Source organism: Balaenoptera ricei, chromosome 16 (genome assembly GCF_028023285.1).
Source record: "Balaenoptera ricei isolate mBalRic1 chromosome 16, mBalRic1.hap2, whole genome shotgun sequence".
Lineage (NCBI taxonomy): Eukaryota > Metazoa > Chordata > Mammalia > Artiodactyla > Balaenopteridae > Balaenoptera > Balaenoptera ricei.
In genome coordinates, this window is record NC_082654.1 from 93,812,575 (window position 1) to 93,837,574 (window position 25,000).

The 25,000-nt window shown below is 76.1% G+C and overlaps 24 non-coding genes across 24 annotated transcripts; all 24 read right to left on the bottom strand.

Moving 5' to 3' along the window:
* Nucleotides 1-746: 746 nt before the first annotated feature.
* On the bottom strand, nt 747-865 carry LOC132351308 (5S ribosomal RNA). Its single transcript, XR_009498252.1, has one exon. It is a non-coding gene; the product is annotated as a 5S ribosomal RNA (ribosomal RNA).
* Nucleotides 866-1,788: 923 nt separating this feature from the next.
* On the bottom strand, nt 1,789-1,907 carry LOC132351254 (5S ribosomal RNA). Its single transcript, XR_009498197.1, has one exon. It is a non-coding gene; the product is annotated as a 5S ribosomal RNA (ribosomal RNA).
* A 922-nt stretch (nt 1,908-2,829) lies between these two features.
* Nucleotides 2,830-2,948, bottom strand: LOC132351394 (5S ribosomal RNA). The gene has a single exon (XR_009498328.1). It is a non-coding gene; the product is annotated as a 5S ribosomal RNA (ribosomal RNA).
* Nucleotides 2,949-3,830: 882 nt separating this feature from the next.
* On the bottom strand, nt 3,831-3,949 carry LOC132351396 (5S ribosomal RNA). Its single transcript, XR_009498330.1, has one exon. It is a non-coding gene; the product is annotated as a 5S ribosomal RNA (ribosomal RNA).
* An 880-nt stretch (nt 3,950-4,829) lies between these two features.
* Nucleotides 4,830-4,948, bottom strand: LOC132351319 (5S ribosomal RNA). Its single transcript, XR_009498262.1, has one exon. It is a non-coding gene; the product is annotated as a 5S ribosomal RNA (ribosomal RNA).
* Nucleotides 4,949-5,870: 922 nt separating this feature from the next.
* Nucleotides 5,871-5,989, bottom strand: LOC132351397 (5S ribosomal RNA). Its single transcript, XR_009498331.1, has one exon. It is a non-coding gene; the product is annotated as a 5S ribosomal RNA (ribosomal RNA).
* Nucleotides 5,990-6,893: 904 nt separating this feature from the next.
* On the bottom strand, nt 6,894-7,012 carry LOC132351398 (5S ribosomal RNA). Its single transcript, XR_009498332.1, has one exon. It is a non-coding gene; the product is annotated as a 5S ribosomal RNA (ribosomal RNA).
* An 881-nt stretch (nt 7,013-7,893) lies between these two features.
* Nucleotides 7,894-8,012, bottom strand: LOC132351257 (5S ribosomal RNA). Its single transcript, XR_009498199.1, has one exon. It is a non-coding gene; the product is annotated as a 5S ribosomal RNA (ribosomal RNA).
* A 920-nt stretch (nt 8,013-8,932) lies between these two features.
* LOC132351399 (5S ribosomal RNA) lies at nt 8,933-9,051 on the bottom strand. Its single transcript, XR_009498333.1, has one exon. It is a non-coding gene; the product is annotated as a 5S ribosomal RNA (ribosomal RNA).
* A 904-nt stretch (nt 9,052-9,955) lies between these two features.
* On the bottom strand, nt 9,956-10,074 carry LOC132351400 (5S ribosomal RNA). Its single transcript, XR_009498334.1, has one exon. It is a non-coding gene; the product is annotated as a 5S ribosomal RNA (ribosomal RNA).
* Nucleotides 10,075-10,985: 911 nt separating this feature from the next.
* Nucleotides 10,986-11,104, bottom strand: LOC132351258 (5S ribosomal RNA). The gene has a single exon (XR_009498200.1). It is a non-coding gene; the product is annotated as a 5S ribosomal RNA (ribosomal RNA).
* Nucleotides 11,105-12,026: 922 nt separating this feature from the next.
* Nucleotides 12,027-12,145, bottom strand: LOC132351401 (5S ribosomal RNA). The gene has a single exon (XR_009498335.1). It is a non-coding gene; the product is annotated as a 5S ribosomal RNA (ribosomal RNA).
* A 904-nt stretch (nt 12,146-13,049) lies between these two features.
* LOC132351298 (5S ribosomal RNA) lies at nt 13,050-13,168 on the bottom strand. Its single transcript, XR_009498240.1, has one exon. It is a non-coding gene; the product is annotated as a 5S ribosomal RNA (ribosomal RNA).
* Nucleotides 13,169-14,049: 881 nt separating this feature from the next.
* Nucleotides 14,050-14,168, bottom strand: LOC132351259 (5S ribosomal RNA). The gene has a single exon (XR_009498201.1). It is a non-coding gene; the product is annotated as a 5S ribosomal RNA (ribosomal RNA).
* Nucleotides 14,169-15,088: 920 nt separating this feature from the next.
* On the bottom strand, nt 15,089-15,207 carry LOC132351402 (5S ribosomal RNA). The gene has a single exon (XR_009498336.1). It is a non-coding gene; the product is annotated as a 5S ribosomal RNA (ribosomal RNA).
* An 880-nt stretch (nt 15,208-16,087) lies between these two features.
* Nucleotides 16,088-16,206, bottom strand: LOC132351309 (5S ribosomal RNA). Its single transcript, XR_009498253.1, has one exon. It is a non-coding gene; the product is annotated as a 5S ribosomal RNA (ribosomal RNA).
* Nucleotides 16,207-17,128: 922 nt separating this feature from the next.
* On the bottom strand, nt 17,129-17,247 carry LOC132351403 (5S ribosomal RNA). The gene has a single exon (XR_009498337.1). It is a non-coding gene; the product is annotated as a 5S ribosomal RNA (ribosomal RNA).
* An 880-nt stretch (nt 17,248-18,127) lies between these two features.
* Nucleotides 18,128-18,245, bottom strand: LOC132351324 (5S ribosomal RNA). The gene has a single exon (XR_009498267.1). It is a non-coding gene; the product is annotated as a 5S ribosomal RNA (ribosomal RNA).
* A 920-nt stretch (nt 18,246-19,165) lies between these two features.
* On the bottom strand, nt 19,166-19,284 carry LOC132351404 (5S ribosomal RNA). The gene has a single exon (XR_009498338.1). It is a non-coding gene; the product is annotated as a 5S ribosomal RNA (ribosomal RNA).
* Nucleotides 19,285-20,188: 904 nt separating this feature from the next.
* Nucleotides 20,189-20,307, bottom strand: LOC132351238 (5S ribosomal RNA). The gene has a single exon (XR_009498181.1). It is a non-coding gene; the product is annotated as a 5S ribosomal RNA (ribosomal RNA).
* An 880-nt stretch (nt 20,308-21,187) lies between these two features.
* Nucleotides 21,188-21,306, bottom strand: LOC132351260 (5S ribosomal RNA). Its single transcript, XR_009498202.1, has one exon. It is a non-coding gene; the product is annotated as a 5S ribosomal RNA (ribosomal RNA).
* Nucleotides 21,307-22,226: 920 nt separating this feature from the next.
* On the bottom strand, nt 22,227-22,345 carry LOC132351405 (5S ribosomal RNA). Its single transcript, XR_009498339.1, has one exon. It is a non-coding gene; the product is annotated as a 5S ribosomal RNA (ribosomal RNA).
* Nucleotides 22,346-23,249: 904 nt separating this feature from the next.
* On the bottom strand, nt 23,250-23,368 carry LOC132351239 (5S ribosomal RNA). The gene has a single exon (XR_009498182.1). It is a non-coding gene; the product is annotated as a 5S ribosomal RNA (ribosomal RNA).
* An 880-nt stretch (nt 23,369-24,248) lies between these two features.
* LOC132351261 (5S ribosomal RNA) lies at nt 24,249-24,367 on the bottom strand. The gene has a single exon (XR_009498203.1). It is a non-coding gene; the product is annotated as a 5S ribosomal RNA (ribosomal RNA).
* Nucleotides 24,368-25,000: the final 633 nt, after the last annotated feature.

Genomic DNA, 25,000 nt, shown 5'->3' on the forward strand with positions numbered 1-25,000 from the left:
CCGGGGGTGGCGGAGTGGTGGGCGACCTCGCAGCCCAGGGCGGGCGGGACGCTCCAGGCCCGTCGGCGCTTGGCGCCCCGCCGCAGATCCCGCTCGACGCTCACAGGGACGTGGCCCCGGAGGCTTCAGGGCACGGCGGCCGCGGTCCCTTGGGCATCCCCCCCTGCCCGCCCACGCGGAGTTAGGCGCAGCCCGGCCGGGCAGCAGCTGGCCCGAAGCCACTGGGAGCCACCACTGAGTGGGCACGGCCCCTTAGCCCCAGCAAGGCCACCCTTGCCCCCACGCCGCCCGCCGAGCACAGGACCCCGCCCCTGGTGGCTGGCAGGCCCGGGGAAGCGGCCACGGCCCCCGCCCCCGCTCCCGCCCCCGGCCGAGGCGAAACGGCCGGGGGGGGGGGCTTTTCCCGGAGGGAGCTGCGGAGAGACACACGGGCAGACAGCTGGCTGCGGCGCGGCTGGGCTCTGGTGGGCGCGGCCAAGTGCAGGTCGAGGGCCTCGCGGGCCGCACGGCCGGCACCCCGGCCTGCGGCGGAGTCTGGGTCCGGGCCAGCCACCCCGGGAGCGGCTGGGATGCGGCTGCCTTCCAGGGCCGCCTTCTGGCCGCCTGGCCGGCCAGGCAGGCGGAGAGCGCCCCCTCTGGCGCGCTGTGGTGGGAGGGGTCGGAGGTAGGTGGGGCCTGCAGCGGTGCCCGGCGGCGGGGGCGGAGGCGGCGGGCGACTAAAGGAGAGGGCGGAGCGGGAGGCAAAAAGCCTACAGCACCCGGTATTCCCAGGCGGTCTCCCGTCCAAGTACTAACCAGGCCCGACCCTGCTTAGCTTCCGAGATCAGACGAGATCGGGCGCGTTCAGGGTGGTATGGCCATAGACGCAAGAGGGGCCCGCGGAGTGCCTCTTGAGGCCCAGCTTCGCTGGCGCTTGCGCCTTACCGCCATGCCGGCGGCCAGCCCGCCCCGGCAGGGCCCCGCCGCCCGCCCAGGCAGGGGAAGGGCGACCTCGGGTACCGGGGCGGGGGGGGGGGGTGGCGGAGGGGTTGGCGACCTCCCAGCCCAGGGCGGGCGGGACCCACCAAACCGTTCGGCGCTTGGCGCCCTGCCCCAGATCCCGCACGTCGCTCACAGGGACGTGGCCCCGGAGGCTTCAGGGCCCGGGGCCCGCGGGCCCTTGGGCCTCCCCGCTGCCCGCCCACGCGGCGCTAGGCGCAGCCCTGCCGCAGCCCGGGCCGGCCCTCCTGCCCGACGGCAGTCGGCCCTTAACCCACTGGGAGCCACCATTGAGTCACCACGGCCCCTTAGCCCCAGCAAGGCCACCCTTGCCCCCACGCCACCCGCCGAGCACAGGACCCGGCGCCTTGCGGCCGGCCGGCCTGGAGAACCGGCCCCGGCCCCCGCCCCCGCTCCCGCCCCCCGGCCGTGGCGAAACGGCGGCGGGGGGCGGGGGGGAGCTTTTTCCGGAGGGAGCTGTGGAGAGACACACCGGCAGACAGGTGGCTGCGCCGGGGCTGGGCGCGAGTGGGGGCGGCCAGGTGCAGGTCAAGGGGCTCGCGGGCCGGACGGCCGGCACCCGGGCCTGAGGCGGAGTCTGGGTCCGGGCCAGCCACCCCGGGAGCGGCTGGGATGCGGCTGCCTTCCAGGGCCGCCTTCTGGCCGCCTGGCCGGCCAGGCAGGCGGAGAGCGCCCCCTCTGGCGCGCTGTGGTGGGAGGGGTCGGAGGTAGGTGGGGCCTGCAGCGGTGCCCAGCGGCGGGGGCGGAGGCGGCGGGCGACTAAAGGAGAGGGCGGAGCGGGAGGCAAAAAGCCTACAGCACCCGGTATTCCCAGGCGGTCTCCCATCCAAGTACTAACCAGGCCCGACCCTGCTTAGCTTCCGAGATCAGACGAGATCGGGCGCGTTCAGGGTGGTATGGCCATAGACGCAAGAGAGGCCCGCGGAGTGCCTCTTGAGGCCCAGCTTCGCTGGCGCTTGCGCCTTACCGCCATGCCGGCGGCCAGCCCGCCCCGGCAGGGCCCCGCCGCCCGCCCAGGCAGGGGAAGGGCGACCTCGGGTACCGGGGCGGGGGTGGGGGTGGCGGAGGGGTTGGCGACCTCCCAGCCCAGGGCGGGCGGGACCCACCAAACCGTTCGGCGCTTGGCGCCCTGCCCCAGATCCCGCACGTCGCTCACAGGGACGTGGCCCCGGAGGCTTCAGGGCCCGGGGCCCGCGGGCCCTTGGGCCTCCCCGCTGCCCGCCCACGCGGCGCTAGGCGCAGCCCAGCCGCAGCCCGGGCCGGCCCTCCTGCCCGACGGCAGTCGGCCCTTAACCCACTGGGAGCCACCATTGAGTCACCACGGCCCCTTAGCCCCAGCAAGGCCACCCTTGCCCCCACGCCACCCGCCGAGCACAGGACCCGGCGCCTTGCGGCCGGCCGGCCCGGAGAACCGGCCCCGGCCCCCGCCCCCGCTCCCGCCCCCCGGCCGTGGCGAAACGGCGGCGGGGGGAGGGGGGGAGCTTTTTCCGGAGGGAGCTGTGGAGAGACACACCGGCAGACAGGTGGCTGCGCCGGGGCTGGGCGCGAGTGGGGGCGGCCAGGTGCAGGTCAAGGGGCTCGCGGGCCGGACGGCCGGCACCCGGGCCTGAGGCGGAGTCTGGGTCCGGGCCAGCCACCCCGGGAGCGGCTGGGATGCGGCTGCCTTCCAGGGCCGCCTTCTGGCCGCCTGGCCGGCCAGGCAGGCGGAGAGCGCCCCCTCTGGCGCGCTGTGGTGGGAGGGGTCGGAGGTAGGTGGGGCCTGCAGCGGTGCCCGGCGGCGGGGGCGGAGGCGGCGGGCGACTAAAGGAGAGGGCGGAGCGGGAGGCAAAAAGCCTACAGCACCCGGTATTCCCAGGCGGTCTCCCATCCAAGTACTAACCAGGCCCGACCCTGCTTAGCTTCCGAGATCAGACGAGATCGGGCGCGTTCAGGGTGGTATGGCCGTAGACGCAGGAGGGGCCCGCGGGGTGCCTCTTGAGGCCCAGCTTCGCTGGCCCTTGCGCCTTACCGCCATGCCGGCGGCCAGCCCTCTCCGGCAGGGCCCTGCCGCCCGCCCAGGCAGGCGACAGGAGGCCTCGGGGACCCGGGGGTGGCGGAGTGGTGGGCGACCTCGCAGCCCAGGGCGGGCGGGACGCTCCAGGCCCGTCGGCGCTTGGCGCCCCGCCGCAGATCCCGCTCGACGCTCACAGGGACGTGGCCCCGGAGGCTTCAGGGCACGGCGGCCGCGGTCCCTTGGGCATCCCCCCCTGCCCGCCCACGCGGAGTTAGGCGCAGCCCGGCCGGGCAGCAGCTGGCCCGAAGCCACTGGGAGCCACCACTGAGTGGGCACGGCCCCTTAGCCCCAGCAAGGCCACCCTTGCCCCCACGCCGCCCGCCGAGCACAGGACCCCGCCCCTGGTGGCCGGCAGGCCCGGGGAAGCGGCCACGGCCCCCGCCCCGGCTCCCGCCCCCGGCCGAGGCGAAACGGTCGGGGGGGGGGGGGCTTTTCCCGGAGGGAGCTGCGGAGAGACACACGGGCAGACAGCTGGCTGCGGCGCGGCTGGGCTCTGGTGGGCGCGGCCAAGTGCAGGTCGAGGGCCTCGCGGGCCGCACGGCCGGCACCCCGGCCTGCGGCGGAGTCTGGGTCCGGGCCAGCCACCACGGGAGCGGCTGGGGTGCGGCTGCCTTCCAGGGCCGCCTTCTGGCCTCCTGGCCGGCCAGGCAGGCGGGGAGCGCCCCCTCTGGCGCGCTGTGGTGGGAGGGGTCGGAGGTAGGTGGGGCCTGCAGCGGTGCTCGGCGGCGGGGGCGGAGGCGGCGGGCGACTAAAGGAGAGGGCGGAGCGGGAGGCAAAAAGCCTACAGCACCCGGTATTCCCAGGCGGTCTCCCATCCAAGTACTAACCAGGCCCGACCCTGCTTAGCTTCCGAGATCAGACGAGATCGGGCGCGTTCAGGGTGGTATGGCCGTAGACGCAGGAGGGGCCCGCGGGGTGCCTCTTGAGGCCCAGCTTCGCTGGCCCTTGCGCCTTACCGCCATGCCGGCGGCCAGCCCTCTCCGGCAGGGCCCTGCCGCCCGCCCAGGCAGGCGACAGGAGGCCTCGGGGACCCGGGGGTGGCGGAGTGGTGGGCGACCTCGCAGCCCAGGGCGGGCGGGACGCTCCAGGCCCGTCGGCGCTTGGCGCCCCGCCGCAGATCCCGCTCGACGCTCACAGGGACGTGGCCCCGGAGGCTTCAGGGCACGGCGGCCGCGGTCCCTTGGGCATCCCCCCCTGCCCGCCCACGCGGAGTTAGGCGCAGCCCGGCCGGGCAGCAGCTGGCCCGAAGCCACTGGGAGCCACCACTGAGTGGGCACGGCCCCTTAGCCCCAGCAAGGCCACCCTTGCCCCCACGCCGCCCGCCGAGCACAGGACCCCGCCCCTGGTGGCTGGCAGGCCCGGGGAAGCGGCCACGGCCCCCGCCCCCGCTCCCGCCCCCGGCCGAGGCGAAACGGCCGGGGGGGGGGGCTTTTCCCGGAGGGAGCTGCGGAGAGACACACGGGCAGACAGCTGGCTGCGGCGCGGCTGGGCTCTGGTGGGCGCGGCCAAGTGCAGGTCGAGGGCCTCGCGGGCCGCACGGCCGGCACCCCGGCCTGCGGCGGAGTCTGGGTCCGGGCCAGCCACCCCGGGAGCGGCTGGGATGCGGCTGCCTTCCAGGGCCGCCTTCTGGCCGCCTGGCCGGCCAGGCAGGCGGAGAGCGCCCCCTCTGGCGCGCTGTGGTGGGAGGGGTCGGAGGTAGGTGGGGCCTGCAGCGGTGCCCGGCGGCGGGGGCGGAGGCGGCGGGCGACTAAAGGAGAGGGCGGAGCGGGAGGCAAAAAGCCTACAGCACCCGGTATTCCCAGGCGGTCTCCCATCCAAGTACTAACCAGGCCCGACCCTGCTTAGCTTCCGAGATCAGACGAGATCGGGCGCGTTTAGGGTGGTATGGCCATAGACGCAAGAGAGGCCCGCGGAGTGCCTCTTGAGGCCCAGCTTCGCTGGCGCTTGCGCCTTACCGCCATGCCGGCGGCCAGCCCGCCCCGGCAGGGCCCCGCCGCCCGCCCAGGCAGGGGAAGGGCGACCTCGGGTACCGGGGCGGGGGTGGGGGTGGCGGAGGGGTTGGCGACCTCCCAGCCCAGGGCGGGCGGGACCCACCAAACCGTTCGGCGCTTGGCGCCCTGCCCCAGATCCCGCACGTCGCTCACAGGGACGTGGCCCCGGAGGCTTCAGGGCCCGGGGCCCGCGGGCCCTTGGGCCTCCCCGCTGCCCGCCCACGCGGCGCTAGGCGCAGCCCAGCCGCAGCCCGGGCCGGCCCTCCTGCCCGACGGCAGTCGGCCCTTAACCCACTGGGAGCCACCATTGAGTCACCACGGCCCCTTAGCCCCAGCAAGGCCACCCTTGCCCCCACGCCACCCGCCGAGCACAGGACCCGGCGCCTTGCGGCCGGCCGGCCCGGAGAACCGGCCCCGGCCCCCGCCCCCGCTCCCGCCCCCCGGCCGTGGCGAAACGGCGGCGGGGGGAGGGGGGGAGCTTTTTCCGGAGGGAGCTGTGGAGAGACACACCGGCAGACAGGTGGCTGCGCCGGGGCTGGGCGCGAGTGGGGGCGGCCAGGTGCAGGTCAAGGGGCTCGCGGGCCGGACGGCCGGCACCCGGGCCTGAGGCGGAGTCTGGGTCCGGGCCAGCCACCCCGGGAGCGGCTGGGATGCGGCTGCCTTCCAGGGCCGCCTTCTGGCCGCCTGGCCGGCCAGGCAGGCGGAGAGCGCCCCCTCTGGCGCGCTGTGGTGGGAGGGGTCGGAGGTAGGTGGGGCCTGCAGCGGTGCCCGGCGGCGGGGGCGGAGGCGGCGGGCGACTAAAGGAGAGGGCGGAGCGGGAGGCAAAAAGCCTACAGCACCCGGTATTCCCAGGCGGTCTCCCATCCAAGTACTAACCAGGCCCGACCCTGCTTAGCTTCCGAGATCAGACGAGATCGGGCGCGTTCAGGGTGGTATGGCCGTAGACGCAGGAGGGGCCCGCGGGGTGCCTCTTGAGGCCCAGCTTCGCTGGCCCTTGCGCCTTACCGCCATGCCGGCGGCCAGCCCTCTCCGGCAGGGCCCTGCCGCCCGCCCAGGCAGGCGACAGGAGGCCTCGGGGACCCGGGGGTGGCGGAGTGGTGGGCGACCTCGCAGCCCAGGGCGGGCGGGACGCTCCAGGCCCGTCGGCGCTTGGCGCCCCGCCGCAGATCCCGCTCGACGCTCACAGGGACGTGGCCCCGGAGGCTTCAGGGCACGGCGGCCGCGGTCCCTTGGGCATCCCCCCCTGCCCGCCCACGCGGAGTTAGGCGCAGCCCGGCCACGGCCGGGCCGGCCCTCCGGCCGGGCAGCAGCTGGCCCGAAGCCACTGGGAGCCACCACTGAGTGGGCACGGCCCCTTAGCCCCAGCAAGGCCACCCTTGCCCCCACGCCGCCCGCCGAGCACAGGACCCCGCCCCTGGTGGCCGGCAGGCCCGGGGAAGCGGCCACGGCCCCCGCCCCGGCTCCCGCCCCCGGCCGAGGCGAAACGGCCGGGGGGGGGGGGCTTTTCCCGGAGGGAGCTGCGGAGAGACACACGGGCAGACAGCTGGCTGCGGCGCGGCTGGGCTCTGGTGGGCGCGGCCAAGTGCAGGTCGAGGGCCTCGCGGGCCGCACGGCCGGCACCCCGGCCTGCGGCGGAGTCTGGGTCCGGGCCAGCCACCACGGGAGCGGCTGGGGTGCGGCTGCCTTCCAGGGCCGCCTTCTGGCCTCCTGGCCGGCCAGGCAGGCGGGGAGCGCCCCCTCTGGCGCGCTGTGGTGGGAGGGGTCGGAGGTAGGTGGGGCCTGCAGCGGTGCCCGGCGGCGGGGGCGGAGGCGGCGGGCGACTAAAGGAGAGGGCGGAGCGGGAGGCAAAAAGCCTACAGCACCCGGTATTCCCAGGCGGTCTCCCATCCAAGTACTAACCAGGCCCGACCCTGCTTAGCTTCCGAGATCAGACGAGATCGGGCGCGTTCAGGGTGGTATGGCCGTAGACGCAGGAGGGGCCCGCGGGGTGCCTCTTGAGGCCCAGCTTCGCTGGCCCTTGCGCCTTACCGCCATGCCGGCGGCCAGCCCTCTCCGGCAGGGTCCTGCCGCCCGCCCAGGCAGGCGACAGGAGGCCTCGGGGACCCGGGGGTGGCGGAGTGGTGGGCGACCTCGCAGCCCAGGGCGGGCGGGACGCTCCAGGCCCGTCGGCGCTTGGCGCCCCGCCGCAGATCCCGCTCGACGCTCACAGGGACGTGGCCCCGGAGGCTTCAGGGCACGGCGGCCGCGGTCCCTTGGGCAGCCCCCCCTGCCCGCCCACGCGGAGTTAGGCGCAGCCCGGCCGGGCAGCAGCTGGCCCGAAGCCACTGGGAGCCACCACTGAGTGGGCACGGCCCCTTAGCCCCAGCAAGGCCACCCTTGCCCCCACGCCGCCCGCCGAGCACAGGACCCCGCCCCTGGTGGCTGGCAGGCCCGGGGAAGCGGCCACGGCCCCCGCCCCCGCTCCCGCCCCCGGCCGAGGCGAAACGGCCGGGGGGGGGGGCCTTTTCCCGGAGGGAGCTGCGGAGAGACACACGGGCAGACAGCTGGCTGCGGCGCGGCTGGGCTCTGGTGGGCGCGGCCAAGTGCAGGTCGAGGGCCTCGCGGGCCGCACGGCCGGCACCCCGGCCTGCGGCGGAGTCTGGGTCCGGGCCAGCCACCCCGGGAGCGGCTGGGATGCGGCTGCCTTCCAGGGCCGCCTTCTGGCCGCCTGGCCGGCCAGGCAGGCGGAGAGCGCCCCCTCTGGCGCGCTGTGGTGGGAGGGGTCGGAGGTAGGTGGGGCCTGCAGCGGTGCCTGGCGGCGAGGGCGGAGGCGGCGGGCGACTAAAGGAGAGGGCGGAGCGGGAGGCAAAAAGCCTACAGCACCCGGTATTCCCAGGCGGTCTCCCATCCAAGTACTAACCAGGCCCGACCCTGCTTAGCTTCCGAGATCAGACGAGATCGGGCGCGTTCAGGGTGGTATGGCCATAGACGCAAGAGGGGCCCGCGGAGTGCCTCTTGAGGCCCAGCTTCGCTGGCGCTTGCGCCTTACCGCCATGCCGGCGGCCAGCCCGCCCCGGCAGGGCCCCGCCGCCCGCCCAGGCAGGGGAAGGGCGACCTCGGGTACCGGGGCGGGGGGGGGTGGCGGAGGGGTTGGCGACCTCCCAGCCCAGGGCGGGCGGGACCCACCAAACCGTTCGGCGCTTGGCGCCCTGCCCCAGATCCCGCACGTCGCTCACAGGGACGTGGCCCCGGAGGCTTCAGGGCCCGGGGCCCGCGGGCCCTTGGGCCTCCCCGCTGCCCGCCCACGCGGCGCTAGGCGCAGCCCAGCCGCAGCCCGGGCCGGCCCTCCTGCCCGACGGCAGTCGGCCCTTAACCCACTGGGAGCCACCATTGAGTCACCACGGCCCCTTAGCCCCAGCAAGGCCACCCTTGCCCCCACGCCACCCGCCGAGCACAGGACCCGGCGCCTTGCGGCCGGCCGGCCCGGAGAACCGGCCCCGGCCCCCGCCCCCGCTCCCGCCCCCCGGCCGTGGCGAAACGGCGGCGGGGGGCGGGGGGGAGCTTTTTCCGGAGGGAGCTGTGGAGAGACACACCGGCAGACAGGTGGCTGCGCCGGGGCTGGGCGCGAGTGGGGGCGGCCAGGTGCAGGTCAAGGGGCTCGCGGGCCGGACGGCCGGCACCCGGGCCTGAGGCGGAGTCTGGGTCCGGGCCAGCCACCCCGGGAGCGGCTGGGATGCGGCTGCCTTCCAGGGCCGCCTTCTGGCCGCCTGGCCGGCCAGGCAGGCGGAGAGCGCCCCCTCTGGCGCGCTGTGGTGGGAGGGGTCGGAGGTAGGTGGGGCCTGCAGCGGTGCCCGGCGGCGGGGGCGGAGGCGGCGGGCGACTAAAGGAGAGGGCGGAGCGGGAGGCAAAAAGCCTACAGCACCCGGTATTCCCAGGCGGTCTCCCATCCAAGTACTAACCAGGCCCGACCCTGCTTAGCTTCCGAGATCAGACGAGATCGGGCGCGTTCAGGGTGGTATGGCCGTAGACGCAGGAGGGGCCCGCGGGGTGCCTCTTGAGGCCCAGCTTCGCTGGCCCTTGCGCCTTACCGCCATGCCGGCGGCCAGCCCTCTCCGGCAGGGCCCTGCCGCCCGCCCAGGCAGGCGACAGGAGGCCTCGGGGACCCGGGGGTGGCGGAGTGGTGGGCGACCTCGCAGCCCAGGGCGGGCGGGACGCTCCAGGCCCGTCGGCGCTTGGCGCCCCGCCGCAGATCCCGCTCGACGCTCACAGGGACGTGGCCCCGGAGGCTTCAGGGCACGGCGGCCGCGGTCCCTTGGGCAGCCCCCCCTGCCCGCCCACGCGGAGTTAGGCGCAGCCCGGCCGCGGCCGGGCCGGCCCTCCGGCCGGGCAGCAGCTGGCCCGAAGCCACTGGGAGCCACCACTGAGTGGGCACGGCCCCTTAGCCCCAGCAAGGCCACCCTTGCCCCCACGCCGCCCGCCGAGCACAGGACCCCGCCCCTGGTGGCCGGCAGGCCCGGGGAAGCGGCCACGGCCCCCGCCCCCGCTCCCGCCCCCGGCCGAGGCGAAACGGCCGGGGGGGGGGGGCTTTTCCCGGAGGGAGCTGCGGAGAGACACACGGGCAGACAGCTGGCTGCGGCGCGGCTGGGCTCTGGTGGGCGCGGCCAAGTGCAGGTCGAGGGCCTCGCGGGCCGCACGGCCGGCACCCCGGCCTGCGGCGGAGTCTGGGTCCGGGCCAGCCACCACGGGAGCGGCTGGGGTGCGGCTGCCTTCCAGGGCCGCCTTCTGGCCTCCTGGCCGGCCAGGCCGGCGGGGAGCGCCCCCTCTGGCGCGCTGTGGTGGGAGGGGTCGGAGGTAGGTGGGGCCTGCAGCGGTGCCCGGCGGCGGGGGCGGAGGCGGCGGGCGACTAAAGGAGAGGGCGGAGCGGGAGGCAAAAAGCCTACAGCACCCGGTATTCCCAGGCGGTCTCCCATCCAAGTACTAACCAGGCCCGACCCTGCTTAGCTTCCGAGATCAGACGAGATCGGGCGCGTTCAGGGTGGTATGGCCGTAGACGCAAGAGGGGCCCGCGGAGTGCCTCTTGAGGCCCAGCTTCGCTGGCGCTTGCGCCTTACCGCCATGCCGGCGGCCAGCCCTCTCCGGCAGGGCCCTGCCGCCCGCCCAGGCAGGCGACAGGAGGCCTCGGGGACCCGGGGGTGGCGGAGTGGTGGGCGACCTCGCAGCCCAGGGCGGGCGGGATGCTCCAGGCCCGACGGCGCTTGGCGCCCCGCCGCAGATCCCGCTCGACGCTCACAGGGACGTGGCCCCGGAGGCTTCAGGGCACGGCGGCCGCGGTCCCTTGGGCATCACCCCCTGCCCGCCCACGCGGAGTTAGGCGCAGCCCGGCCGCGGCCGGGCCGGCCCTCCGGCCGGGCAGCAGCTGGCCCGAAGCCACTGGGAGCCACCACTGAGTGGGCACGGCCCCTTAGCCCCAGCAAGGCCACCCTTGCCCCCACGCCGCCCGCCGAGCACAGGACCCCGCCCCTGGTGGCCGGCAGGCCCGGGGAAGCGGCCACGGCCCCCGCCCCCGCTCCCGCCCCCGGCCGAGGCGAAACGGCCGGGGGGGGGGGCTTTTCCCGGAGGGAGCTGCGGAGAGACACACGGGCAGACAGCTGGCTGCGGCGCGGCTGGGCTCTGGTGGGCGCGGCCAAGTGCAGGTCGAGGGCCTCGCGGGCCGCACGGCCGGCACCCCGGCCTGCGGCGGAGTCTGGGTCCGGGCCAGCCACCACGGGAGCGGCTGGGGTGCGGCTGCCTTCCAGGGCCGCCTTCTGGCCTCCTGGCCGGCCAGGCCGGCGGGGAGCGCCCCCTCTGGCGCGCTGTGGTGGGAGGGGCCGGAGGAGGTGGGGCCTGCGGCGGTGCCCGGCGGGGGCGGAGGCGGCGGCCTCGGCCGCGGGCGACTAAAGGAGAAGGCGGAGCGGGAGGCAAAAAGCCTACAGCACCCGGTATTCCCAGGCGGTCTCCCATCCAAGTACTAACCAGGCCCGACCCTGCTTAGCTTCCGAGATCAGACGAGATCGGGCGCGTTCAGGGTGGTATGGCCATAGACGCAAGAGGGGCCCGCGGAGTGCCTCTTGAGGCCCAGCTTCGCTGGCGCTTGCGCCTTACCGCCATGCCGGCGGCCAGCCCGCCCCGGCAGGGCCCCGCCGCCCGCCCAGGCAGGGGAAGGGCTACCTCGGGTACCGGGGCGGGGGGGGGGGTGGCGGAGGGGTTGGCGACCTCCCAGCCCAGGGCGGGCGGGACCCACCAAACCGTTCGGCGCTTGGCGCCCCGCCCCAGATCCCGCACGTCGCTCACAGGGACGTGGCCCCGGAGGCTTCAGGGCCCGGGGCCCGCGGGCCCTTGGGCCTCCCCGCTGCCCGCCCACGCGGCGCTAGGCGCAGCCCAGCCGCAGCCCGGGCCGGCCCTCCTGCCCGACGGCAGTCGGCCCTTAACCCACTGGGAGCCACCATTGAGTCACCACGGCCCCTTAGCCCCAGCAAGGCCACCCTTGCCCCCACGCCACCCGCCGAGCACAGGACCCGGCGCCTTGCGGCCGGCCGGCCCGGAGAACCGGCCCCGGCCCCCGCCCCCGCTCCCGACCCCCGGCCGTGGCGAAACGGCGGCGGGGGGCGGGGGGGAGCTTTTTCCGGAGGGAGCTGTGGAGAGACACACCGGCAGACAGGTGGCTGCGCCGGGGCTGGGCGCGAGTGGGGGCGGCCAGGTGCAGGTCAAGGGGCTCGCGGGCCGGACGGCCGGCACCCGGGCCTGAGGCGGAGTCTGGGTCCGGGCCTGCCACCCCGGGAGCGGCTGGGATGCGGCTGCCTTCCAGGGCCGCCTTCTGGCCGCCTGGCCGGCCAGGCAGGCGGAGAGCGCCCCCTCTGGCGCGCTGTGGTGGGAGGGGTCGGAGGTAGGTGGGGCCTGCAGCGGTGCCCGGCGGCGGGGGCGGAGGCGGCGGGCGACTAAAGGAGAGGGCGGAGCGGGAGGCAAAAAGCCTACAGCACCCGGTATTCCCAGGCGGTCTCCCATCCAAGTACTAACCAGGCCCGACCCTGCTTAGCTTCCGAGATCAGACGAGATCGGGCGCGTTCAGGGTGGTATGGCCGTAGACGCAGGAGGGGCCCGCGGGGTGCCTCTTGAGGCCCAGCTTCGCTGGCCCTTGCGCCTTACCGCCATGCCGGCGGCCAGCCCTCTCCGGCAGGGCCCTGCCGCCCGCCCAGGCAGGCGACAGGAGGCCTCGGGGACCCGGGGGTGGCGGAGTGGTGGGCGACCTCGCAGCCCAGGGCGGGCGGGACGCTCCAGGCCCGTCGGCGCTTGGCGCCCCGCCGCAGATCCCGCTCGACGCTCACAGGGACGTGGCCCCGGAGGCTTCAGGGCACGGCGGCCGCGGTCCCTTGGGCATCCCCCCCTGCCCGCCCACGCGGAGTTAGGCGCAGCCCGGCCGCGGCCGGGCCGGCCCTCCGGCCGGGCAGCAGCTGGCCCGAAGCCACTGGGAGCCACCACTGAGTGGGCACGGCCCCTTAGCCCCAGCAAGGCCACCCTTGCCCCCACGCCGCCCGCCGAGCACAGGACCCCGCCCCTGGTGGCCGGCAGGCCCGGGGAAGCGGCCACGGCCCCCGCCCCGGCTCCCGCCCCCGGCCGAGGCGAAACGGCCGGGGGGGGGGGGCTTTTCCCGGAGGGAGCTGCGGAGAGACACACGGGCAGACAGCTGGCTGCGGCGCGGCTGGGCTCTGGTGGGCGCGGCCAAGTGCAGGTCGAGGGCCTCGCGGGCCGCACGGCCGGCACCCCGGCCTGCGGCGGAGTCTGGGTCCGGGCCAGCCACCACGGGAGCGGCTGGGGTGCGGCTGCCTTCCAGGGCCGCCTTCTGGCCTCCTGGCCGGCCAGGCAGGCGGGGAGCGCCCCCTCTGGCGCGCTGTGGTGGGAGGGGTCGGAGGTAGGTGGGGCCTGCAGCGGTGCCCGGCGGCGGGGGCGGAGGCGGCGGGCGACTAAAGGAGAGGGCGGAGCGGGAGGCAAAAAGCCTACAACACCCGGTATTCCCAGGCGGTCTCCCATCCAAGTACTAACCAGGCCCGACCCTGCTTAGCTTCCGAGATCAGACGAGATCGGGCGCGTTCAGGGTGGTATGGCCGTAGACGCAGGAGGGGCCCGCGGGGTGCCTCTTGAGGCCCAGCTTCGCTGGCCCTTGCGCCTTACCGCCATGCCGGCGGCCAGCCCTCTCCGGCAGGGTCCTGCCGCCCGCCCAGGCAGGCGACAGGAGGCCTCGGGGACCCGGGGGTGGCGGAGTGGTGGGCGACCTCGCAGCCCAGGGCGGGCGGGACGCTCCAGGCCCGTCGGCGCTTGGCGCCCCGCCGCAGATCCCGCTCGACGCTCACAGGGACGTGGCCCCGGAGGCTTCAGGGCACGGCGGCCGCGGTCCCTTGGGCAGCCCCCCCTGCCCGCCCACGCGGAGTTAGGCGCAGCCCGGCCGGGCAGCAGCTGGCCCGAAGCCACTGGGAGCCACCACTGAGTGGGCACGGCCCCTTAGCCCCAGCAAGGCCACCCTTGCCCCCACGCCGCCCGCCGAGCACAGGACCCCGCCCCTGGTGGCTGGCAGGCCCGGGGAAGCGGCCACGGCCCCCGCCCCCGCTCCCGCCCCCGGCCGAGGCGAAACGGCCGGGGGGGGGGGCCTTTTCCCGGAGGGAGCTGCGGAGAGACACACGGGCAGACAGCTGGCTGCGGCGCGGCTGGGCTCTGGTGGGCGCGGCCAAGTGCAGGTCGAGGGCCTCGCGGGCCGCACGGCCGGCACCCCGGCCTGCGGCGGAGTCTGGGTCCGGGCCAGCCACCCCGGGAGCGGCTGGGATGCGGCTGCCTTCCAGGGCCGCCTTCTGGCCGCCTGGCCGGCCAGGCAGGCGGAGAGCGCCCCCTCTGGCGCGCTGTGGTGGGAGGGGTCGGAGGTAGGTGGGGCCTGCAGCGGTGCCTGGCGGCGAGGGCGGAGGCGGCGGGCGACTAAAGGAGAGGGCGGAGCGGGAGGCAAAAAGCCTACAGCACCCGGTATTCCCAGGCGGTCTCCCATCCAAGTACTAACCAGGCCCGACCCTGCTTAGCTTCCGAGATCAGACGAGATCGGGCGCGTTCAGGGTGGTATGGCCATAGACGCAAGAGGGGCCCGCGGAGTGCCTCTTGAGGCCCAGCTTCGCTGGCGCTTGCGCCTTACCGCCATGCCGGCGGCCAGCCCGCCCCGGCAGGGCCCCGCCGCCCGCCCAGGCAGGGGAAGGGCGACCTCGGGTACCGGGGCGGGGGGGGGTGGCGGAGGGGTTGGCGACCTCCCAGCCCAGGGCGGGCGGGACCCACCAAACCGTTCGGCGCTTGGCGCCCTGCCCCAGATCCCGCACGTCGCTCACAGGGACGTGGCCCCGGAGGCTTCAGGGCCCGGGGCCCGCGGGCCCTTGGGCCTCCCCGCTGCCCGCCCACGCGGCGCTAGGCGCAGCCCAGCCGCAGCCCGGGCCGGCCCTCCTGCCCGACGGCAGTCGGCCCTTAACCCACTGGGAGCCACCATTGAGTCACCACGGCCCCTTAGCCCCAGCAAGGCCACCCTTGCCCCCACGCCACCCGCCGAGCACAGGACCCGGCGCCTTGCGGCCGGCCGGCCCGGAGAACCGGCCCCGGCCCCCGCCCCCGCTCCCGCCCCCCGGCCGTGGCGAAACGGCGGCGGGGGGCGGGGGGGAGCTTTTTCCGGAGGGAGCTGTGGAGAGACACACCGGCAGACAGGTGGCTGCGCCGGGGCTGGGCGCGAGTGGGGGCGGCCAGGTGCAGGTCAAGGGGCTCGCGGGCCGGACGGCCGGCACCCGGGCCTGAGGCGGAGTCTGGGTCCGGGCCAGCCACCCCGGGAGCGGCTGGGATGCGGCTGCCTTCCAGGGCCGCCTTCTGGCCGCCTGGCCGGCCAGGCAGGCGGAGAGCGCCCCCTCTGGCGCGCTGTGGTGGGAGGGGTCGGAGGTAGGTGGGGCCTGCAGCGGTGCCCGGCGGCGGGGGCGGAGGCGGCGGGCGACTAAAGGAGAGGGCGGAGCGGGAGGCAAAAAGCCTACAGCACCCGGTATTCCCAGGCGGTCTCCCATCCAAGTACTAACCAGGCCCGACCCTGCTTAGCTTCCGAGATCAGACGAGATCGGGCGCGTTCAGGGTGGTATGGCCGTAGACGCAGGAGGGGCCCGCGGGGTGCCTCTTGAGGCCCAGCTTCGCTGGCCCTTGCGCCTTACCGCCATGCCGGCGGCCAGCCCTCTCCGGCAGGGCCCTGCCGCCCGCCCAGGCAGGCGACAGGAGGCCTCGGGGACCCGGGGGTGGCGGAGTGGTGGGCGACCTCGCAGCCCAGGGCGGGCGGGACGCTCCAGGCCCGTCGGCGCTTGGCGCCCCGCCGCAGATCCCGCTCGACGCTCACAGGGACGTGGCCCCGGAGGCTTCAGGGCACGGCGGCCGCGGTCCCTTGGGCATCCCCCCCTGCCCGCCCACGCGGAGTTAGGCGCAGCCCGGCCGGGCAGCAGCTGGCCCGAAGCCACTGGGAGCCACCACTGAGTGGGCACGGCCCCTTAGCCCCAGCAAGGCCACCCTTGCCCCCACGCCGCCCGCCGAGCACAGGACCCCGCCCCTGGTGGCTGGCAGGCCCGGGGAAGCGGCCACGGCCCCCGCCCCCGCTCCCGCCCCCGGCCGAGGCGAAACGGCCGGGGGGGGGGGCTTTTCCCGGAGGGAGCTGCGGAGAGACACACGGGCAGACAGCTGGCTGCGGCGCGGCTGGGCTCTGGTGGGCGCGGCCAAGTGCAGGTCGAGGGCCTCGCGGGCCGCACGGCCGGCACCCCGGCCTGCGGCGGAGTCTGGGTCCGGGCCAGCCACCCCGGGAGCGGCTGGGATGCGGCTGCCTTCCAGGGCCGCCTTCTGGCCGCCTGGCCGGCCAGGCAGGCGGAGAGCGCCCCCTCTGGCGCGCTGTGGTGGGAGGGGTCGGAGGTAGGTGGGGCCTGCAGCGGTGCCCGGCGGCGGGGGCGGAGGCGGCGGGCGACTAAAGGAGAGGGCGGAGCGGGAGGCAAAAAGCCTACAGCACCCGGTATTCCCAGGCGGTCTCCCGTCCAAGTACTAACCAGGCCCGACCCTGCTTAGCTTCCGAGATCAGACGAGATCGGGCGCGTTCAGGGTGGTATGGCCATAGACGCAAGAGGGGCCCGCGGAGTGCCTCTTGAGGCCCAGCTTCGCTGGCGCTTGCGCCTTACCGCCATGCCGGCGGCCAGCCCGCCCCGGCAGGGCCCCGCCGCCCGCCCAGGCAGGGGAAGGGCGACCTCGGGTACCGGGGCGGGGGGGGGGGTGGCGGAGGGGTTGGCGACCTCCCAGCCCAGGGCGGGCGGGACCCACCAAACCGTTCGGCGCTTGGCGCCCTGCCCCAGATCCCGCACGTCGCTCACAGGGACGTGGCCCCGGAGGCTTCAGGGCCCGGGGCCCGCGGGCCCTTGGGCCTCCCCGCTGCCCGCCCACGCGGCGCTAGGCGCAGCCCAGCCGCAGCCCGGGCCGGCCCTCCTGCCCGACGGCAGTCGGCCCTTAACCCACTGGGAGCCACCATTGAGTCACCACGGCCCCTTAGCCCCAGCAAGGCCACCCTTGCCCCCACGCCACCCGCCGAGCACAGGACCCGGCGCCTTGCGGCCGGCCGGCCCGGAGAACCGGCCCCGGCCCCCGCCCCCGCTCCCGCCCCCCGGCCGTGGCGAAACGGCGGCGGGGGGCGGGGGGGATCTTTTTCCGGAGGGAGCTGTGGAGAGACACACCGGCAGACAGGTGGCTGCGCCGGGGCTGGGCGCGAGTGGGGGCGGCCAGGTGCAGGTCAAGGGGCTCGCGGGCCGGACGGCCGGCACCCGGGCCTGAGGCGGAGTCTGGGTCCGGGCCAGCCACCCCGGGAGCGGCTGGGATGCGGCTGCCTTCCAGGGCCGCCTTCTGGCCGCCTGGCCGGCCAGGCAGGCGGAGAGCGCCCCCTCTGGTGCGCTGTGGTGGGAGGGGTCGGAGGTAGGTGGGGCCTGCAGCGGTGCCCAGCGGCGGGGGCGGAGGCGGCGGGCGACTAAAGGAGAGGGCGGAGCGGGAGGCAAAAAGCCTACAGCACCCGGTATTCCCAGGCGGTCTCCCATCCAAGTACTAACCAGGCCCGACCCTGCTTAGCTTCCGAGATCAGACGAGATCGGGCGCGTTCAGGGTGGTATGGCCGTAGACGCAGGAGGGGCCCGCGGGGTGCCTCTTGAGGCCCAGCTTCGCTGGCCCTTGCGCCTTACCGCCATGCCGGCGGCCAGCCCTCTCCGGCAGGGTCCTGCCGCCCGCCCAGGCAGGCGACAGGAGGCCTCGGGGACCCGGGGGTGGCGGAGTGGTGGGCGACCTCGCAGCCCAGGGCGGGCGGGACGCTCCAGGCCCGTCGGCGCTTGGCGCCCCGCCGCAGATCCCGCTCGACGCTCACAGGGACGTGGCCCCGGAGGCTTCAGGGCACGGCGGCCGCGGTCCCTTGGGCATCCACCCCTGCCCGCCCACGCGGAGTTAGGCGCAGCCCGGCCGGGCAGCAGCTGGCCCGAAGCCACTGGGAGCCACCACTGAGTGGGCACGGCCCCTTAGCCCCAGCAAGGCCACCCTTGCCCCCACGCCGCCCGCCGAGCACAGGACCCCGCCCCTGGTGGCTGGCAGGCCCGGGGAAGCGGCCACGGCCCCCGCCCCCGCTCCCGCCCCCGGCCGAGGCGAAACGGCCGGGGGGGGGGCCTTTTCCCGGAGGGAGCTGTGGAGAGACACACGGGCAGACAGCTGGCTGCGGCGCGGCTGGGCTCTGGTGGGCGCGGCCAAGTGCAGGTCGAGGGCCTCGCGGGCCGCACGGCCGGCACCCCGGCCTGCGGCGGAGTCTGGGTCCGGGCCAGCCACCCCGGGAGCGGCTGGGATGCGGCTGCCTTCCAGGGCCGCCTTCTGGCCGCCTGGCCGGCCAGGCAGGCGGAGAGCGCCCCCTCTGGTGCGCTGTGGTGGGAGGGGTCGGAGGTAGGTGGGGCCTGCAGCGGTGCCTGGCGGCGAGGGCGGAGGCGGCGGGCGACTAAAGGAGAGGGCGGAGCGGGAGGCAAAAAGCCTACAGCACCCGGTATTCCCAGGCGGTGCCCATCCAAGTACTAACCAGGCCCGACCCTGCTTAGCTTCCGAGATCAGACGAGATCGGGCGCGTTCAGGGTGGTATGGCCATAGACGCAAGAGGGGCCCGCGGAGTGCCTCTTGAGGCCCAGCTTCGCTGGCGCTTGCGCCTTACCGCCATGCCGGCGGCCAGCCCGCCCCGGCAGGGCCCCGCCGCCCGCCCAGGCAGGGGAAGGGCGACCTCGGGTACCGGGGCGGGGGGGGGTGGCGGAGGGGTTGGCGACCTCCCAGCCCAGGGCGGGCGGGACCCACCAAACCGTTCGGCGCTTGGCGCCCTGCCCCAGATCCCGCACGTCGCTCACAGGGACGTGGCCCCGGAGGCTTCAGGGCCCGGGGCCCGCGGGCCCTTGGGCCTCCCCGCTGCCCGCCCACGCGGCGCTAGGCGCAGCCCAGCCGCAGCCCGGGCCGGCCCTCCTGCCCGACGGCAGTCGGCCCTTAACCCACTGGGAGCCACCATTGAGTCACCACGGCCCCTTAGCCCCAGCAAGGCCACCCTTGCCCCCACGCCACCCGCCGAGCACAGGACCCGGCGCCTTGCGGCCGGCCGGCCCGGAGAACCGGCCCCGGCCCCCGCCCCCGCTCCCGCCCCCCGGCCGTGGCGAAACGGCGGCGGGGGGCGGGGGGGAGCTTTTTCCGGAGGGAGCTGTGGAGAGACACACCGGCAGACAGGTGGCTGCGCCGGGGCTGGGCGCGAGTGGGGGCGGCCAGGTGCAGGTCAAGGGGCTCGCGGGCCGGACGGCCGGCACCCGGGCCTGAGGCGGAGTCTGGGTCCGGGCCAGCCACCCCGGGAGCGGCTGGGATGCGGCTGCCTTCCAGGGCCGCCTTCTGGCCGCCTGGCCGGCCAGGCAGGCGGAGAGCGCCCCCTCTGGCGCGCTGTGGTGGGAGGGGTCGGAGGTAGGTGGGGCCTGCAGCGGTGCCCGGCGGCGGGGGCGGAGGCGGCGGGCGACTAAAGGAGAGGGCGGAGCGGGAGGCAAAAAGCCTACAGCACCCGGTATTCCCAGGCGGTCTCCCATCCAAGTACTAACCAGGCCCGACCCTGCTTAGCTTCCGAGATCAGACGAGATCGGGCGCGTTCAGGGTGGTATGGCCGTAGACGCAGGAGGGGCCCGCGGGGTGCCTCTTGAGGCCCAGCTTCGCTGGCCCTTGCGCCTTACCGCCATGCCGGCGGCCAGCCCTCTCCGGCAGGGCCCTGCCGCCCGCCCAGGCAGGCGACAGGAGGCCTCGGGGACCCGGGGGTGGCGGAGTGGTGGGCGACCTCGCAGCCCAGGGCGGGCGGGACGCTCCAGGCCCGTCGGCGCTTGGCGCCCCGCCGCAGATCCCGCTCGACGCTCACAGGGACGTGGCCCCGGAGGCTTCAGGGCACGGCGGCCGCGGTCCCTTGGGCATCCCCCCCTGCCCGCCCACGCGGAGTTAGGCGCAGCCCGGCCACGGCCGGGCCGGCCCTCCGGCCGGGCAGCAGCTGGCCCGAAGCCACTGGGAGCCACCACTGAGTGGGCACGGCCCCTTAGCCCCAGCAAGGCCACCCTTGCCCCCACGCCGCCCGCCGAGCACAGGACCCCGCCCCTGGTGGCCGGCAGGCCCGGGGAAGCGGCCACGGCCCCCGCCCCGGCTCCCGCCCCCGGCCGAGGCGAAACGGCCGGGGGGGGGGGGCTTTTCCCGGAGGGAGCTGCGGAGAGACACACGGGCAGACAGCTGGCTGCGGCGCGGCTGGGCTCTGGTGGGCGCGGCCAAGTGCAGGTCGAGGGCCTCGCGGGCCGCACGGCCGGCACCCCGGCCTGCGGCGGAGTCTGGGTCCGGGCCAGCCACCACGGGAGCGGCTGGGGTGCGGCTGCCTTCCAGGGCCGCCTTCTGGCCTCCTGGCCGGCCAGGCAGGCGGGGAGCGCCCCCTCTGGCGCGCTGTGGTGGGAGGGGTCGGAGGTAGGTGGGGCCTGCAGCGGTGCCCGGCGGCGGGGGCGGAGGCGGCGGGCGACTAAAGGAGAGGGCGGAGCGGGAGGCAAAAAGCCTACAGCACCCGGTATTCCCAGGCGGTCTCCCATCCAAGTACTAACCAGGCCCGACCCTGCTTAGCTTCCGAGGTCAGACGAGATCGGGCGCGTTCAGGGTGGTATGGCCGTAGACGCAGGAGGGGCCCGCGGGGTGCCTCTTGAGGCCCAGCTTCGCTGGCCCTTGCGCCTTACCGCCATGCCGGCGGCCAGCCCTCTCCGGCAGGGTCCTGCCGCCCGCCCAGGCAGGCGACAGGAGGCCTCGGGGACCCGGGGGTGGCGGAGTGGTGGGCGACCTCGCAGCCCAGGGCGGGCGGGACGCTCCAGGCCCGTCGGCGCTTGGCGCCCCGCCGCAGATCCCGCTCGACGCTCACAGGGACGTGGCCCCGGAGGCTTCAGGGCACGGCGGCCGCGGTCCCTTGGGCAGCCCCCCCTGCCCGCCCACGCGGAGTTAGGCGCAGCCCGGCCGGGCAGCAGCTGGCCCGAAGCCACTGGGAGCCACCACTGAGTGGGCACGGCCCCTTAGCCCCAGCAAGGCCACCCTTGCCCCCACGCCGCCCGCCGAGCACAGGACCCCGCCCCTGGTGGCTGGCAGGCCCGGGGAAGCGGCCACGGCCCCCGCCCCCGCTCCCGCCCCCGGCCGAGGCGAAACGGCCGGGGGGGGGGGCTTTTCCCGGAGGGAGCTGCGGAGAGACACACGGGCAGACAGCTGGCTGCGGCGCGGCTGGGCTCTGGTGGGCGCGGCCAAGTGCAGGTCGAGGGCCTCGCGGGCCGCACGGCCGGCACCCCGGCCTGCGGCGGAGTCTGGGTCCAGGCCAGCCACCCCGGGAGCGGCTGGGATGCGGCTGCCTTCCAGGGCCGCCTTCTGGCCGCCTGGCCGGCCAGGCAGGCGGAGAGCGCCCCCTCTGGCGCGCTCTGGTGGGAGGGGTCGGAGGTAGGTGGGGCCTGCAGCGGTGCCTGGCGGCGAGGGCGGAGGCGGCGGGCGACTAAAGGAGAGGGCGGAGCGGGAGGCAAAAAGCCTACAGCACCCGGTATTCCCAGGCGGTCTCCCATCCAAGTACTAACCAGGCCCGACCCTGCTTAGCTTCCGAGATCAGACGAGATCGGGCGCGTTCAGGGTGGTATGGCCATAGACGCAAGAGGGGCCCGCGGAGTGCCTCTTGAGGCCCAGCTTCGCTGGCGCTTGCGCCTTACCGCCATGCCGGCGGCCAGCCCGCCCCGGCAGGGCCCCGCCGCCCGCCCAGGCAGGGGAAGGGCGACCTCGGGTACCGGGGCGGGGGGGGGTGGCGGAGGGGTTGGCGACCTCCCAGCCCAGGGCGGGCGGGACCCACCAAACCGTTCGGCGCTTGGCGCCCTGCCCCAGATCCCGCACGTCGCTCACAGGGACGTGGCCCCGGAGGCTTCAGGGCCCGGGGCCCGCGGGCCCTTGGGCCTCCCCGCTGCCCGCCCACGCGGCGCTAGGCGCAGCCCAGCCGCAGCCCGGGCCGGCCCTCCTGCCCGACGGCAGTCGGCCCTTAACCCACTGGGAGCCACCATTGAGTCACCACGGCCCCTTAGCCCCAGCAAGGCCACCCTTGCCCCCACGCCACCCGCCGAGCACAGGACCCGGCGCCTTGCGGCCGGCCGGCCCGGAGAACCGGCCCCGGCCCCCGCCCCCGCTCCCGCCCCCCGGCCGTGGCGAAACGGCGGCGGGGGGCGGGGGGGAGCTTTTTCCGGAGGGAGCTGTGGAGAGACACACCGGCAGACAGGTGGCTGCGCCGGGGCTGGGCGCGAGTGGGGGCGGCCAGGTGCAGGTCAAGGGGCTCGCGGGCCGGACGGCCGGCACCCGGGCCTGAGGCGGAGTCTGGGTCCGGGCCAGCCACCCCGGGAGCGGCTGGGATGCGGCTGCCTTCCAGGGCCGCCTTCTGGCCGCCTGGCCGGCCAGGCAGGCGGAGAGCGCCCCCTCTGGCGCGCTGTGGTGGGAGGGGTCGGAGGTAGGTGGGGCCTGCAGCGGTGCCCGGCGGCGGGGGCGGAGGCGGCGGGCGACTAAAGGAGAGGGCGGAGCGGGAGGCAAAAAGCCTACAGCACCCGGTATTCCCAGGCGGTCTCCCATCCAAGTACTAACCAGGCCCGACCCTGCTTAGCTTCCGAGATCAGACGAGATCGGGCGCGTTCAGGGTGGTATGGCCGTAGACGCAGGAGGGGCCCGCGGGGTGCCTCTTGAGGCCCAGCTTCGCTGGCCCTTGCGCCTTACCGCCATGCCGGCGGCCAGCCCTCTCCGGCAGGGCCCTGCCGCCCGCCCAGGCAGGCGACAGGAGGCCTCGGGGACCCGGGGGTGGCGGAGTGGTGGGCGACCTCGCAGCCCAGGGCGGGCGGGACGCTCCAGGCCCGTCGGCGCTTGGCGCCCCGCCGCAGATCCCGCTCGACGCTCACAGGGACGTGGCCCCGGAGGCTTCAGGGCACGGCGGCCGCGGTCCCTTGGGCATCCCCCCCTGCCCGCCCACGCGGAGTTAGGCGCAGCCCGGCCACGGCCGGGCCGGCCCTCCGGCCGGGCAGCAGCTGGCCCGAAGCCACTGGGAGCCACCACTGAGTGGGCACGGCCCCTTAGCCCCAGCAAGGCCACCCTTGCCCCCACGCCGCCCGCCGAGCACAGGACCCCGCCCCTGGTGGCCGGCAGGCCCGGGGAAGCGGCCACGGCCCCCGCCCCGGCTCCCGCCCCCGGCCGAGGCGAAACGGCCGGGGGGGGGGGGCTTTTCCCGGAGGGAGCTGCGGAGAGACACACGGGCAGACAGCTGGCTGCGGCGCGGCTGGGCTCTGGTGGGCGCGGCCAAGTGCAGGTCGAGGGCCTCGCGGGCCGCACGGCCGGCACCCCGGCCTGCGGCGGAGTCTGGGTCCGGGCCAGCCACCACGGGAGCGGCTGGGGTGCGGCTGCCTTCCAGGGCCGCCTTCTGGCCTCCTGGCCGGCCAGGCAGGCGGGGAGCGCCCCCTCTGGCGCGCTGTGGTGGGAGGGGTCGGAGGTAGGTGGGGCCTGCAGCGGTGCCCGGCGGCGGGGGCGGAGGCGGCGGGCGACTAAAGGAGAGGGCGGAGCGGGAGGCAAAAAGCCTACAGCACCCGGTATTCCCAGGCGGTCTCCCATCCAAGTACTAACCAGGCCCGACCCTGCTTAGCTTCCGAGGTCAGACGAGATCGGGCGCGTTCAGGGTGGTATGGCCGTAGACGCAGGAGGGGCCCGCGGGGTGCCTCTTGAGGCCCAGCTTCGCTGGCCCTTGCGCCTTACCGCCATGCCGGCGGCCAGCCCTCTCCGGCAGGGTCCTGCCGCCCGCCCAGGCAGGCGACAGGAGGCCTCGGGGACCCGGGGGTGGCGGAGTGGTGGGCGACCTCGCAGCCCAGGGCGGGCGGGACGCTCCAGGCCCGTCGGCGCTTGGCGCCCCGCCGCAGATCCCGCTCGACGCTCACAGGGACGTGGCCCCGGAGGCTTCAGGGCACGGCGGCCGCGGTCCCTTGGGCAGCCCCCCCTGCCCGCCCACGCGGAGTTAGGCGCAGCCCGGCCGGGCAGCAGCTGGCCCGAAGCCACTGGGAGCCACCACTGAGTGGGCACGGCCCCTTAGCCCCAGCAAGGCCACCCTTGCCCCCACGCCGCCCGCCGAGCACAGGACCCCGCCCCTGGTGGCTGGCAGGCCCGGGGAAGCGGCCACGGCCCCCGCCCCCGCTCCCGCCCCCGGCCGAGGCGAAACGGCCGGGGGGGGGGGCTTTTCCCGGAGGGAGCTGCGGAGAGACACACGGGCAGACAGCTGGCTGCGGCGCGGCTGGGCTCTGGTGGGCGCGGCCAAGTGCAGGTCGAGGGCCTCGCGGGCCGCACGGCCGGCACCCCGGCCTGCGGCGGAGTCTGGGTCCAGGCCAGCCACCCCGGGAGCGGCTGGGATGCGGCTGCCTTCCAGGGCCGCCTTCTGGCCGCCTGGCCGGCCAGGCAGGCGGAGAGCGCCCCCTCTGGCGCGCTCTGGTGGGAGGGGTCGGAGGTAGGTGGGGCCTGCAGCGGTGCCTGGCGGCGAGGGCGGAGGCGGCGGGCGACTAAAGGAGAGGGCGGAGCGGGAGGCAAAAAGCCTACAGCACCCGGTATTCCCAGGCGGTCTCCCATCCAAGTACTAACCAGGCCCGACCCTGCTTAGCTTCCGAGATCAGACGAGATCGGGCGCGTTCAGGGTGGTATGGCCATAGACGCAAGAGGGGCCCGCGGAGTGCCTCTTGAGGCCCAGCTTCGCTGGCGCTTGCGCCTTACCGCCATGCCGGCGGCCAGCCCGCCCCGGCAGGGCCCCGCCGCCCGCCCAGGCAGGGGAAGGGCGACCTCGGGTACCGGGGCGGGGGGGGGTGGCGGAGGGGTTGGCGACCTCCCAGCCCAGGGCGGGCGGGACCCACCAAACCGTTCGGCGCTTGGCGCCCTGCCCCAGATCCCGCACGTCGCTCACAGGGACGTGGCCCCGGAGGCTTCAGGGCCCGGGGCCCGCGGGCCCTTGGGCCTCCCCGCTGCCCGCCCACGCGGCGCTAGGCGCAGCCCAGCCGCAGCCCGGGCCGGCCCTCCTGCCCGACGGCAGTCGGCCCTTAACCCACTGGGAGCCACCATTGAGTCACCACGGCCCCTTAGCCCCAGCAAGGCCACCCTTGCCCCCACGCCACCCGCCGAGCACAGGACCCGGCGCCTTGCGGCCGGCCGGCCCGGAGAACCGGCCCCGGCCCCCGCCCCCGCTCCCGCCCCCCGGCCGTGGCGAAACGGCGGCGGGGGGCGGGGGGGAGCTTTTTCCGGAGGGAGCTGTGGAGAGACACACCGGCAGACAGGTGGCTGCGCCGGGGCTGGG